This window comes from Natrix helvetica (assembly GCF_964273705.1).
Source record: "Natrix helvetica genome assembly, chromosome: 4".
NCBI lineage: Eukaryota > Metazoa > Chordata > Lepidosauria > Squamata > Natricidae > Natrix > Natrix helvetica.
Window position 1 is genome coordinate 70,874,376 of NC_138550.1, and position 13,508 is coordinate 70,887,883.

Sequence of the window (13,508 nt, forward strand, 5' to 3'; positions counted from 1 at the left end):
TTTTCAATTTTTCAATTTTATTAACAAACGTAAAATACACAGACATAAAACTTAGATGTACAACACATTTACACAATGCAATACAAACAGGAGCTTCCTGTTCTTTCTAATAGCAATTATCAATCGATACCACTCACCTTATATTATTTCCCCTTCTATTGTATTTCATTTGGATTTCACCATTCTAAACACTCTTGTTTTACTCATAACTATTATTTTTGAGTTTTGTTATATTCCTTCATTGATTCTTGTTTCTTTCCTCCATCCACCTATACCATTTATTCCATATCTGGTAGAATTCTGATTCTTCTTTTCCCTGAATTTCTTTAGTTTGTCCATTTCAGCACAATCCATAACCTTTCTTATTATTTCATCTTTGCTTGGAGTTAGTTTGTTTTTCCATTTCTGGGCAAAGGCAATCCTTGCCGCCGTAATTATGTGTAGTATTAAATACTGGATTTCCTTTTTGTATTTCGCAGACATTATTCCTAATTAAAAAATTTCAGGTTTCCATTCTATTTTAACCCCCGTTATTGCCTCCAGCCAATTTTTGATTTTTTTCCAAACATTTTTAGCCTCCTCACAGCTCCACCATAAATGGTAATATGTTCCGTGTATTGATTCGCATTTCCAACATTTGGGGGAGGTATTTGTTGAGATTTTAGCTAACCTTGTTGGTGCCAGGTGCCATCTATAAAACATTTTGTACTGGTTTTTCTTGTATGCAACTGATAATGTCATTTTTAAGTTTGCTCCCCAAAATTTTTCCCATTTGTCTAATTCAATATTATAGCCAAAGTTCTGCGCCCATTTTATCATTTGTTCTTTCACAATTTCCTCTTCCATTTTATACTTCAGAAGAAATTTATATATTCTCCCTATCATCTTTCTAACTGAGCTTTGAATAATTTTATCCAATTCGTGTGGTTTTCTTTCGATGTTATATAATGTAGTATCTTTATTGTATTTAGTTTTGATTTGAAGGTAAGTTAGCCAGTCAACTTTCATGTTCTGTTCTGCCAATTCTTCAATTGTTTTTAAATTTCCCTGTCTATCAATTAGGTCTCTATATCTTATCATTTTGTTCAAATCTATAAAATTTGGATGGGTCGTCCTTTCTGTCGGTGATAGCCAATTCGGAGTTTTCACATAGTGGATTTTTTTTTATTTTGAGCCATTTTTGCAATAACGCTCTTCTAATTAAATGATTTTGAAAGTATTTGTGCGTTTTATTTTTATCATCCCATAGGAATGTATGCCAGCCTGCTTGCAAATCATGGCCTTCTAAGGTCAAAATTCTTTTATTCTTTAGCTCTATCTAATCCTTCACCCATGTTATTGTTATTGCTGATGCGTAAAGATCCCAATTTGGTAATGCTAAACCTCCCCTCTCCTTGCTGTCTTGCATTGAATTTAGTTTAATCCTCGCTTTTCCTCCCTGCCAAATAAACCTAGTGGTTATTTTGTTTAATTCTTGAAAGAATTTTTTACCCGGATTAATAGGTGCAGCTTGCAACAGGAATAAAATTCTTGGTAAAATATTCATTTTAATTGTCGCTATACATCCCATGAGTGATAGCCGAATATTTTTCCAATTTTCTAAATCTTTCTTTATTTGTATCACTAATTTATTATAATTATCGTCTTTAATTGTGGAACATTTTGCCGACACCCAGATCCCCAAGTATTTCACTTTCTTAGTTATTTGCATTCTGGTTGCTACTTCCAGTTCCTCTTCTTGCTTTTTTGTCATGTTCTTGGTTATCATTTTTGTTTTGTCTTTAGTCTTGCCACTTCACCATATTCTTCTAATTTTTGAATTAATTTCAGGCTGGATTCTAATGGGTCCTCTAGAACAAATACTAAGTCATCAGCATAGGCTTGGGCCTTATATTCTTCATTTTTGAGTCTTAAACCTTTTATTCCCTGGTCCTTCTGAATTTCATTTAATAACATTTCCAAAGTTAATATAATAGCAAAGGAGAGAAGGGGCATCCCTTTCTGACTCCTTTTTTTATTTCAATCTTCTCAGTTCTCCATTCATCCAAACTTTTGCTGTCTGATTGTTATAAAATCCTTCTATCATTTTTATAAATTTTTCTCCGAATTTCATCTCATCCAATAGTGTTGTTATAAATTTCCAGATTACGTTGTCAAATGCTTTTTGTGCATCAAGGAAAACCAGTACAGAGGACTTCCTGTGGTGACGTCATCGTGCTTGGAGTTGAAGAACAAGAGCTCTCCTAACCTCTAACTCTAACTTTTTCATTTGGACTGATTTTTGAGCACTGTGAATCCTGAAGTGACCAGCAAATTAAGGGGGAAACTCTGAAGACACTGGGGTGATAAGGCAAACCTCCAGTGGGTAGGAGAAACCCACTAAACGGACGAGGATCTATCCTGCCACTTGGTCAGGACTGGAGCGATGGTGACCGCATAAGAAGGAAGCAGAGAGAGAAAGCAGTTGAAATCGAGACATCTGTTACTATTATTGACAACCCAAAGAAGAGGAGGACAATGGAAAATTAGCAGAGAGGGTGAGCTGGAAAGAAGGAGGCTCTGGAAAGGAGATTTTTCAGATTTTTGCCAAAAAGTTGTGAGAGCAGAATCACTGAGTTGGAATTGACTGCGTAAATAACTTGAACTAAAGTGGCCAGAGGGAGAACGAAAACCCAGCATGGACAACAGGAGTAGGACATAGTAACTGCTGAGAAGACATGGAAAGCACAGAAAGGATTGTTTAACAGTCCGGTTGGTTGTTGACTTTTTTCTTCTTGCTCTTTTGGAACGATTAGAGGGCTTTGTTACCCAACCACCCCCCTCTATTTTCCTTTGACACTGGACTTGTATTAACTGATTGACACTAACAGTGATACTGAAGAGAGGGTGACAGTGGATCAAAAATTTGAACTGTGAAATCTGATGCAAGAAAACTAACGATGACATAAGCTGATATATATATAGAGAGAGAAACTAATTACTAGAATTGAATACCTATATAATTGATACAATTGAGAGACATCTATTTGTATAAGATAATAGTGTGATATATAACTCTAGGATATATAATAATTAAGGATCAAAAATAGAATAGAATAATACATAGGAATGTTTAGATATTGAAACGTGATATTAAGGAAGGTTAATTATTGCTAAATATTGAGATATATAATTTGTCAGCGTTCCAAATATCATGCAGAATTAAATCAGAGTTCAAGGCAGGGCTATCTTTAAAGTTCCAATTTAATAAGACAGACATGTTGGTATCGGACTGTGTAAATTCCAACTCTGATTTTCTTCCTGGAAATCAACCCAGTTGAAAGTTCATAATCTTATGCCCACACCCATAAATCCATCACATGGTCCAATCTTCTTCCACATTGGCATCTACACCCCTTTGCTTCCGGTCAGGTGTCGAGGTGCGGAGACAAAAGATGATCTTGGCTTCTAGAAAAGAACGACAGCAACACATTCCACAATTCTACTCCTTTCTATTCCCCCCTCCCAACTACCACACTAATGAAACAGCATAGGAAAATAATAGAAAGTGTGGCAGGCCAAGGATCCTAAGAGAAACATAACTACAGGCCTGACAGGCGGCCTCTCCTCAAGAAGAAAAACGTTTCCTGAAAAGAGAATAGCATAAAAGTTAATATAATAAAAATTAACCACCTCTTCTCCCCCAGGCCTATCGGAAAACTTCTCATGGAATTGGTTTACTAACTTCTCCACTTTTTGGTTCCAGCTTTTCACCCAAGTAGCTTCAGACAAAGGGTAACCCTTCCAGTGCACTAAATACTGTAAGCGACCCCAATTCAGCCTGGAGTCTACGATTTTTTCCACCTCAGATTGTGTTTCCCCTTCTATCATTACAGGAGGAGAGAAAGCTTGGGTGGATGCTCTTATGCAAGACCCAATTACTGTGTTCAACAAGCTACATTGAAATTCTGGGTCAATTTTCCCTAGACCTCTGGGTAGACTGAATCCAACTGTAACTGCGTTTACTATCTTCACTATTGGGAATGGACCTAGAAATTTTGGACCCAATTCCTTGCTAGGCATTCTTAATCTTATGTATTTGGTAGATACAAAAACTTTGTCCCCCACACAGAAGGGGATTTGGAGCGAGCGATGTTTATCAGCTTGCTTCTTGTAGGCTTCTGCCGCAACTGCTAGAGCCTTCTTCATATTCTCCTATCCTTTCTTTAGCATGTCCATCCATTCATTCAAAGACATGGAGGAAGGAGGTTCTCTAGGCAACTCAGGCATGGCAACAAATTCCATGCCACTGGTAATCTGGAAAGGAATTAATTCAGTGCTGCTGTGGACCGCGTCGTTGTATGCCACTTCAGCAAAGGATAGCAAGTCCGACCAGTTGTCTTGTTGATAGTCCACATAACACCGGATGTATTGTTCCACCACCGCATTGGCTCTCTCTGCTGCGTAGTTCATACTGGGATGAACTTCTGAGCTCAGTTCTTGTGTGGATCCAATGGATCTCAGGACCTCTCTCCAGAACTTGGCTGTGAACTGGTCTGAAGTGATCCTCTTGGGTACACCGTGCAGGCGATAAATGTGTTTCACAAACATTTTCTCTAATTTCTTTGCGGATGGCAATCCTGAGCAAGCAATGAAGTGCACCTGCTTGGAAACCAAATCATTACTCTGTTCCCACAGCTGTCTGGAAGTTCCACGATGAAGCCCATTGCGACCTCTTCCCATGGTCGGTTAGGGCTGGACACTCGTTGTAGCAATCCAGGGGACTTCTCCGGCAGTTGTTTGGGCTTTTCCTCCTCCGAGGCCTCCCTCTTGGTAGGACTCTTCGTCGCCTTAAGTTGGGGATCCTCTTCCAGAGGTTGTTTGCCCTTTTCCTCCTCCGAGGCCTCCCCCTTGGTAGGACTCTTCATCACCCTAAGTTGGGGATCCTCTTCCAGAGGTTGTTGGCCCAGATGACTTTTTGCTGGTAGCATCTGGGGCCTTCTCTTTACTGCCGTGGCAGTTGGTGTGCACGTTTGTGGCATTGGGCTGGAGCCAAGCACTCTGACACTCTGTGGCCAAGTTGACAGCAACGGTGGCATTTTATTGCCCTCCCCCCGAAGGAAGGAACCTAGTTACATTTCTAAACTTAGGAACCGCCTCTACACATTGTTCTGTTATCCATCCTGCAATCTTCCCCTCATTCATCCCTTCTTCCATTGTTGAGAACTCTTCTCTGTAGGAAGGTGGGATAAGAATCTGTTGGGGCACTGCAGGTGCACATAGTCCTGCTATCCATCCTGCAACCCTCCCTTTGGTAATCCCTTCTTCCATTGTGGAGATTGCTTCTCTGTAGGAAGGTGGGGTAAGCTTCTCTGTAGGAAGGTTGGGGCATTGCAGGGGAGACTGGAACCGGTGGGGAGGTCAATCCCTCGGTTGGCCGCTGCCCAGTTATCTGTCATGATGCCATCTGCTGAGGGAGGGCAGGTGCCCACTGGTATCCCTTCCACCCATGCAGTTCAACCAACGATGGCTGGATGGGGGGGTGATGTGCCAAGGACCCCTCTGCTGGCTTGGAGGAGTTATGGGCCACGTAGGTGCCCTCTGCTGGCTTGGAGGATTTTCCCATGCTGATGGCCACGGATTTGCCCACTGGAATCGTTTCCATCTATGCCCTGGGAAGAAAGCCCAATTTGGTGGTGCTTCATTCACAAGCTGCAGCCCAATTTGCGGTGGCTGGCAAGTGAAAGATGCTGGCCAAATCACAGTGATTGGTCGAATCGGACGTGTCCAGATATCTGTGATCAAAGCATCAAACCATGTTAAAGAATTACATGCATCTGAAACACAAGCATATTCAGCTTCAGTAGATGAACAAGAAACAAAAGTCTGTTTCCTCACTTGCCAGTAAACAGGACATTCATTTAGGAACATCATATAACCTGAAGTACTTTTACGTGATTTCTTATCACTTGCCCAATCAGAATCTGCATAACAACATAATTCTGCATAATCAGTATGTGTTGGTTCTAACAATAACTTCATATATTTAGTGTGTTTTAGGTATCTCAATAACTTCTTAACACATGTCCAATGAAACTATTTTGCCTTACCTACGTGTCGAGACAAGAAATTAACACTAAGTGCAATATCAGGTCTGGTCCAACTACTAATGTACAACAGTAACCCAATGACTGAAGGATAAAGTGTTTGAAACTCGAACTCAGGACTTGATGTGTCAAGTTGTGAAAATCGGTTTGCATGGGTGTCTTTGTTGTGTTAGTATCCTGTCAGCGTTCCAAGTATCATGCAGAATTAAATCAGAATCTAAGGCAAAACTTTCCTTAAAGTTCCAATTTAATAAGTCAGATATCTTAGCACATCTGTGGAATTCCAACTCTGATTTTCTTCCTGGAATTCCACCCAGTTGAAAGTTTATAATCTTTTGCCCACTCCTATAAATCCATCACATGGTCCAATCTTCTTCGACCCCGACAACTCCACCCTGCTGGTTCCGGTCAGGTGTCAAGGTGCGGAGACAAAAGATGACCTTGGGCTTCTAGAAAGAATGACAACAACACATTCCACAAATCTACTCCTTTCTATTCCCCCCTCCCAACTACTACACTAATGAAACAGCATAGGAAAATAATGTAAAGTGTGGCAGGCCAAAGATCCTAAAAGAAACATAACTACAAGCCTGACAGGCGGCCTCTCCTCAGAAGAAAAACGTTTCCTGTAAAGAGAATCACAAAAGTTAACATAACAAAAATTAACCACCTCTTCCCCCCACCCCCAGGGGGACCCTTTGGCTTATCGGGAAACTTCTCACAGAATTGTTTCACTAATTTATCCGCTTTTAGATCCCAACTTTTCACCCACATAACTTCAGACAAAAGGTACCCCTTCCAATGCACTAAATATTTTAAGCGACCTCTATACAGCCTGGAATCTAAGATTTTTTTCACCTCATAATGTGTTTCCCCTTCTACCACTACAGGAGGAGGGGGAGCTTGGGTGGATGGCCTTATGCTAGACCCCATTACTGGTTTCAATAAGCTACAATGGAATACTGAGTTAATATTCCCTAGAATTCTGGGTAGGCTGAGTCGAACTGTAACTGGGTTAATTATCTTTTCTATTGGGAAAGGACCTAGAAATTTTGGAGCCAATTTCTTACTAGGCATCCTTAATCTTATGTATTTAGTGGACACAAAAACTTTGTCCCCCACCTGAAAGGGGAGTTGGAGGGAGCGATGTTTATCAGCTTGCTTCTTGTAGGCTTCTGCCGCATCTGCTAGGGCCTTCTTCGTATTTTTCCATCCCTTCTTTAGTGTGTCCATCCATTCATTCAGAGACATGGAGGAGGGAGGTTCGTTAGGCAGCTCAGGCATGGGAATGAATTCCATGCCACTGGTAATCTGGAAAGGAGTTAATCTGGTACTGCTGTGGACCGCATTATTATATGCCACTTCGGCGAAGGGTAGAAAGTCCGACCAGTTCTCCTGCTGATAGTCCACATAACACCGGATGTATTGCTCCACCATCACATTGGCCCTCTCTGCTGCCCCATTTGTGCTGGGATGAAATGCTGAGCTGAGTCCCTGTGTGGACCCGATCGATTTAAGGAACTCTCTCCAGAACTTGGCGGTGAACTGAACTCCGCGATCTGAAATGACGCTTTTTGGCACCCAATGCAGGCGATAAATGTTTTTCACAAACATTTTCGCTAATTTCTTTGCGGATAGCAGGCCTGAGCAAGCGATGAAATGTGCTTGCTTGGAAAACCAATCAATAACTGTCCAGATTACTCTATGACCGCTGGTGTCTGGAAGCTCGACGATGAAGTCCATTGCGATCTCTTCCCATGGTCAGCTAGGGCTGGCCACTCATTGTAGTAGTCCAGGGGGCTTTCCCGGCCGGGTTTTCGTGGCACAAGTAGCACAGCTTTTTACATAATCTTCCACCTCCAATTTCATCTTTGGCCACCAAAATTGACACCTGGCAAGGTGGAGAGTTTTTAGGAATCTGAAATGGCCTCACAGTTTTGCATCATGACTCCGCTGTAGCACTTGCAGCCTCATCTCTGCAGAGACGTACAGTTTGGACCCCTTCCAGGCTAAGCCATCATTCATCGTTAGGATGCCCTTGTTGTTGAACCACGGGTCTGTCCGGAGCGTTCAGCTCGGTTTTCAGCTTATCTTGGCTTCGAGTGGTGACTTGAGCTGCCTTTTGGTGAGAAGGATATATGATGGGGTGGATAACTTCTTCCTTCTTACTGTCAAACTGGGATTTTCTCGACAGAGCATCTGCTAACAAGTTCTTTCCTGCGGTGATGTGTTTAATTTTGAATTTGAACCTTTGGAAATATTGGGCCCAGCGAACTTGTTTGGGGGATAACTTCCGATGGGCAAGGAGAGCTTCGAGGTTTTTATGATCAGCCCAGACCTCGAATGGTATATCCCCTTCCAGGAGATGTCTCCAGGTGAGCATGCTCCACCTAATTATGAATGCCTCTTTATCCCAAATGGCCCACCTTCTTCAGTAGCGGTGAGTTTCTTGGAGATGTAAGCGAATGGCAAGAGTTGGCCTTCTTTACTCTTTCGCAGTAGTACCGCGGCTATCGCAACATCACTGGCATCCGTTTGGATTATGAATGGTCGCTATGGATCGGGGTGTTGCAATATGGGCTCTTGGGCAAAGAGCTGTTTTAATTTCTCAAAGACTTTTTGACAGTCCATTGTCCATTTTAATGGTTGGTTTGCTTTCGGCTTTGTTGGGGAAGGGCCCATCTTTAATAGCTCAGTCAATGGTAGGGCAATTTCAGCGAAGGTCGGAATGAACTATCTATAAAAATTTGCAAATCCAAGGAAGCTTTGCAGTTGTTTGCGAGTGCTTGGAGGTTTCCAATCTAACACCGGTTTCACTTTTCCTGGATCCATTTCTACCCCTTCGTTGGAGATACGATACCCCAGGTAATCTAGTGAGGTCTTTTGGAACTCACACTTAGACAATTTTGCATATAGTTTGGCAGCTAGAAGTTTTTTCAGGACTTGCCGTACCAGTTTCACATGTTCTTCCAGGGTCTCAGAGAAGATCAAGATGTCATCTAAATAGACGAGTACTCTGCTGTACAGGTGGTCATGTAGCACTTCATTTATGTACTGCATGAATACTGCGGGTGCTCCGTGTAGTCTAAAAGGCATGACTTTGTACTGGAAGCTGCCCAGGGCAGTGTTAAAAGCAGTCTTCCACTCATCCCCTTTTCGGATTCGTATACGGTAATACGCCTCTCTCAAGTCCAGCTTGGTGAAGATCTTGCCTTTAGCCAAGTGGTTTAGCATATCTTTCATGGGGGGAAGGGGATAAGTGTTCTTTTCGCATACCGCATTCAAGGCTCACAGATCAACACAGAGACGAACACCCCCCCCCCCAATCTTTTTTTCTCTGAAGAGCACTGGGGCTGCTACTTTCGACTTTGCTGGTTCAATAAAGCCCCGTTTCAAATGGATGTCTATGTAATTCCTCAATTCAACCATCTCTTTGGGGGTCACGAAGTACATTTTCGGCTTTGGTAAATTAGCCCCCGGTTTGAAGTCTATTGCACAATCTGTGGGCTGGTGGTGGGGAAGATAGTTGCCATCTTCCTCACTGAACACCCACGCTAAGTCCCAGTAGTCTTTTGGTACTTGTTGGATTCCTGGAGTTTTGGTGTCTGCTGCAGCTGCCGCAGGTTCCGGACGGTCTGGGCTGTTGGGTTCCATTGTTCCTGGGTGCCGTTTAGGCTCCACCGGTGGTAGTGACCCAAAACCGATACCGTCCTCCCACTTTATTGTAGGTGCCCACTTGTCCAGCCATGCAAGCCCCAATATAATTGATTCCTGCATTCTTGGAGCTACAATGAATCTGAGGAATTCATAGTCATTATCATTAACTTTACCAACTCAGTAATTTTAGTGGCTGGGGCCCCTCCAATCAGTGTTCCATCCACTTGCTCGAACCGAATGGGATGGGTTAGGGTCTTGTATGTATACCTAGTTGCTCCACAATCGACATGATGATTAAGCATCGGGTGCAACCGGTGTCCACAATTGCCCCAACTTCCCCTTCCACTCCAGTTTCTGGCACTTGGAGGTTGCATTTTATTTGAAAGGGGCGGATGGGTGCATTAACCATTGGGTAATCTTGGGCATTTCCCTCCTCCGAGGCCTCCCCCTTGGTAGGACTCTTTGTCACCTTAAGTTGGGGATCCTCTTCCGGAGGTTGTTGGCCCAGAAGGCTCTTCTGTGGTAGCATCTGGATCCTTCTCTTTATTGCTCTGGTAGTTGGTGCAGACAATTGTGATATTGGGGCTGGAGCCAAGCACTTTGACGCTCTGTGGCCAAATTGATAGCAACACTGGCATTCTATTTGCTTCCCCGAGGGACGGAACCTAGTTGCATCTCTAGCCTTTGGAACTGCCTCATCACATTGTTCTGTTACCCATCCTGCAGTAATCCCCTCATTCACCTCTTCTTCCACTGTTGAGAACTCTTCTCTGTAGGAAGGTGGGGTAAGAACCTGTTGGGGCATTGCAGGGGAGACGGGAACTGGTGGGTAAGTCAATCCCTTGGTTGGCCACTGCCCAGTTATCTGCCATAGTGCCATCTGCTGGCTTGGAGGATTTTCCCATGCTGATAGCCACGGATTTGCCCACTGGAATCTTTTCCATCCATGCCCTGGGAAGAAAGCCCAATTTGGTGGTGCTTCATTCACAAGCTGCAGCCCAATTTGTGGTGGCTGGCAAGTGAAAGATGCTGGCCAAATCCCTTCTTGCTGGCTGGGTTGAATTTCCCATTTTGATAGGGAATCTGTCTTCAACTCAGTTGCAGGGTAATAAGTCATTTCATTTATCCTTGTTTGGAAGGAGTAATTACCTTCACTCCAGTCCTCCAGTTCATTGCAGCTTTTACTAGTGAATGGGGGGAAAGATTGACTCACGTTTGGCTGAAGAAGTCGATCTGGGAGCCCCCTCCAGTCATCCCCCTCCGGCTGTGCGTGCATCTTCCCAGATGCTATACAAATGAAAATTTCCTCCCACGCAAATTCTTTTGCACTTCGGAAGAACTTCAGAGAAGTAATTCATCATTAGCTTCTTTATCGTAGTTGTTCACTGATATTTTACGCTGATGTGGTCAGCGTTGGGAGATCAGTACCCCTCACCAGCCCCCCGTGCGAGGGGGGGGTTCTGGTGATTTATTTAAAGGAAGAGTTGGAATAATGTCAGTGTTCCAAGTATAATGCAGAATTAAATCAGAATCCAAGGCAAAGCTTTCCTTAAAGTTCCAATTTAATAAGTCAGACATCTTAGCACATCTGTGGAATTCCAACTCTGATTTTCTTCCTGGAATTCCACCCAGTTGAAAGTTCATAATCTTATGCCCACTGACATAAATCCATCACATGGTCCAATCTTCTTCGACCCCGACAACTCCACCCCGCTGGTTCCGGTCAGGTGTCAAGGTGCGGAGACAAAAGATGACCTTGGGCTTCTAGAAAGAATGACAACAACACATTCCACAAATCTACTCCTTTCTATTCCCCCCTCCCAACTACTACACTAATGAAGCAGCATAGGAAAATAATAGAAAGTGTGGCAGGACAAAGATCCTAAAGAAACATAACTACATCATATTGCAATGATGAAAAATGTGTTCAGTTTTATCCTCTTCTGAAAGACTAAACCCCTTCTGTGTTTTGTCAATCTGAACACCTAAGTAACTGCTAATATGACCTAAAGATTTCAATGTGAAGTATCTCTGCAAACCTTTAGCAAAAATCTCACTCATTTTCTTATTTGGACCAATATAAACAATATCATCAACATAAACAAGAACTATCTCATATGTATTATTAGATCTTTTTGTGAACACGCACAAATCACTTTCGGACTTAATAAAGCCCATTGAATTTAGTTTGTCAGTAAGACATAAGTACCACATTAAACCTGACTGTTTCAGACCATAAAGACTTTTGTTTAGAAACCAGGTATCCCCTTTTTGCTGTCGGAATCCTGGAGGGCCTCTCACGTAGATCTCTTCGTCTAGGTCAGCATGTAGATAAGCCGTGTCAACATCGAACTGGAAAACTTCTAAACCGAGAATAGTTGCAGTGGCTAAAGCAATTTTTACACTCTCAGTTCTGACTGTCGGTGAGTAGGTAGTTGTGTAGTCCTCAGGATAACATTGAGCAAAACCCTGGGCTACAAGTCTGGCCTTGTACACTGACTCTCCATTTGGCTTCTTTTTGATTCTGTAGACCCATCGAGTGCCAAGGACTTTTTTGTTTGCTGGGGGTTTTGCAGGTGTAAATACCTTAGATTTCTTTAAACTGTCTATTTCATCCTGCATTGCCTCATACCACTTCTCTTGCTGTAAATCAGGACGATGCTTGATTTGTGTGAACGTATCAGGAGGAAGTGTAACATTGCAAATCAAAGGCAAAGGCGTTTTTGTCAGTTGCTACGAATATCGCTGTGGAGGGATTCCCTTTGTGACCCCCTTGGAACGTCTCGGAACAACAGTCCATTCTTCTTCTGCTTTGTCCTTGTCCTCACATTTGTCGCTACCATCAGCATCTGCGGCTCGCGAAGATGGAACATCAGGTTGAGAAAATATATTGAAAAAAGATTCTGTGAATCTTGGTCATCAGGCTGCGTGACATCTACAGTATCATCTCTAGGAAAATAAACTCCAGGATCATTGGAATGAATCCTGGACCAATCAACATCTTCCTCAAAATTAGCAGATTGGGAAATCACAATTACATGTTTAGAGTCAATAAATTTGCTCCATTTTGAATTATCATCAAGACCCATAAATCTCAGTCTCTTTGCTGCTGGACCTCCTTTTCTTCTTTGAGCTAAGGGAATGTTCACCATAACGTATGAACCAAAAATATGGAGGTTCTTGAGATCGGGCTTGTAGCCATACATCATGAAGAAAGGAGTCTGATTTATTACACTGCTCCAACAATGTTAACAATGTAATTTGCGTATTTGATAGCTTCACCCCAGTATGGATTACTGAGATTGGCGTCTTCTAGGAGACAAACGCATCATGGTTTGTACAACCCCTTGTCTTCATTCTGCGACTCCGTTATGAGCCAGTGTACAGAGCGGATGTCTGATGAAGGATTCCATTCTTACGCATCCAGTCCTGGAAACGCTGAGATATGAATTCGGCACCATGGTCACACTGGATTCTGGCGATGCAAACCTGGTGTTTGGTAGAAACAAGTGCTGCAAAGTCTTTAAAGATCTGAAAGGTCTCAGATTTCTCTTTCATAGGATATACATATTCATACCTAGAGTAATTATCAACAATTGTTAGAAAATATTTTTTACCATCAATTGCTGGCGAAAAAGGACTCACTATGTCAATGTGTACCAAATCAAAAATGCTTGTTGACAGGCGTGTAGCGTGTTTGGGAATGGCTGCTGCTTTGGATTTGGCCTTCTTGCAAACTGCACAATCCAAAAACACCTTACACCC

General features: G+C 42.6%; 1 protein-coding gene across 1 annotated transcript in view; it reads left to right on the forward strand.

The window, feature by feature from the left end:
* LOC309390955 (histidine--tRNA ligase, cytoplasmic-like) overlaps positions 1–13,508 on the forward strand; it is an 83,971-nt gene that overhangs the window by 3,528 nt on the left and 66,935 nt on the right. The gene's annotated exons all lie outside the window — the stretch shown is intronic.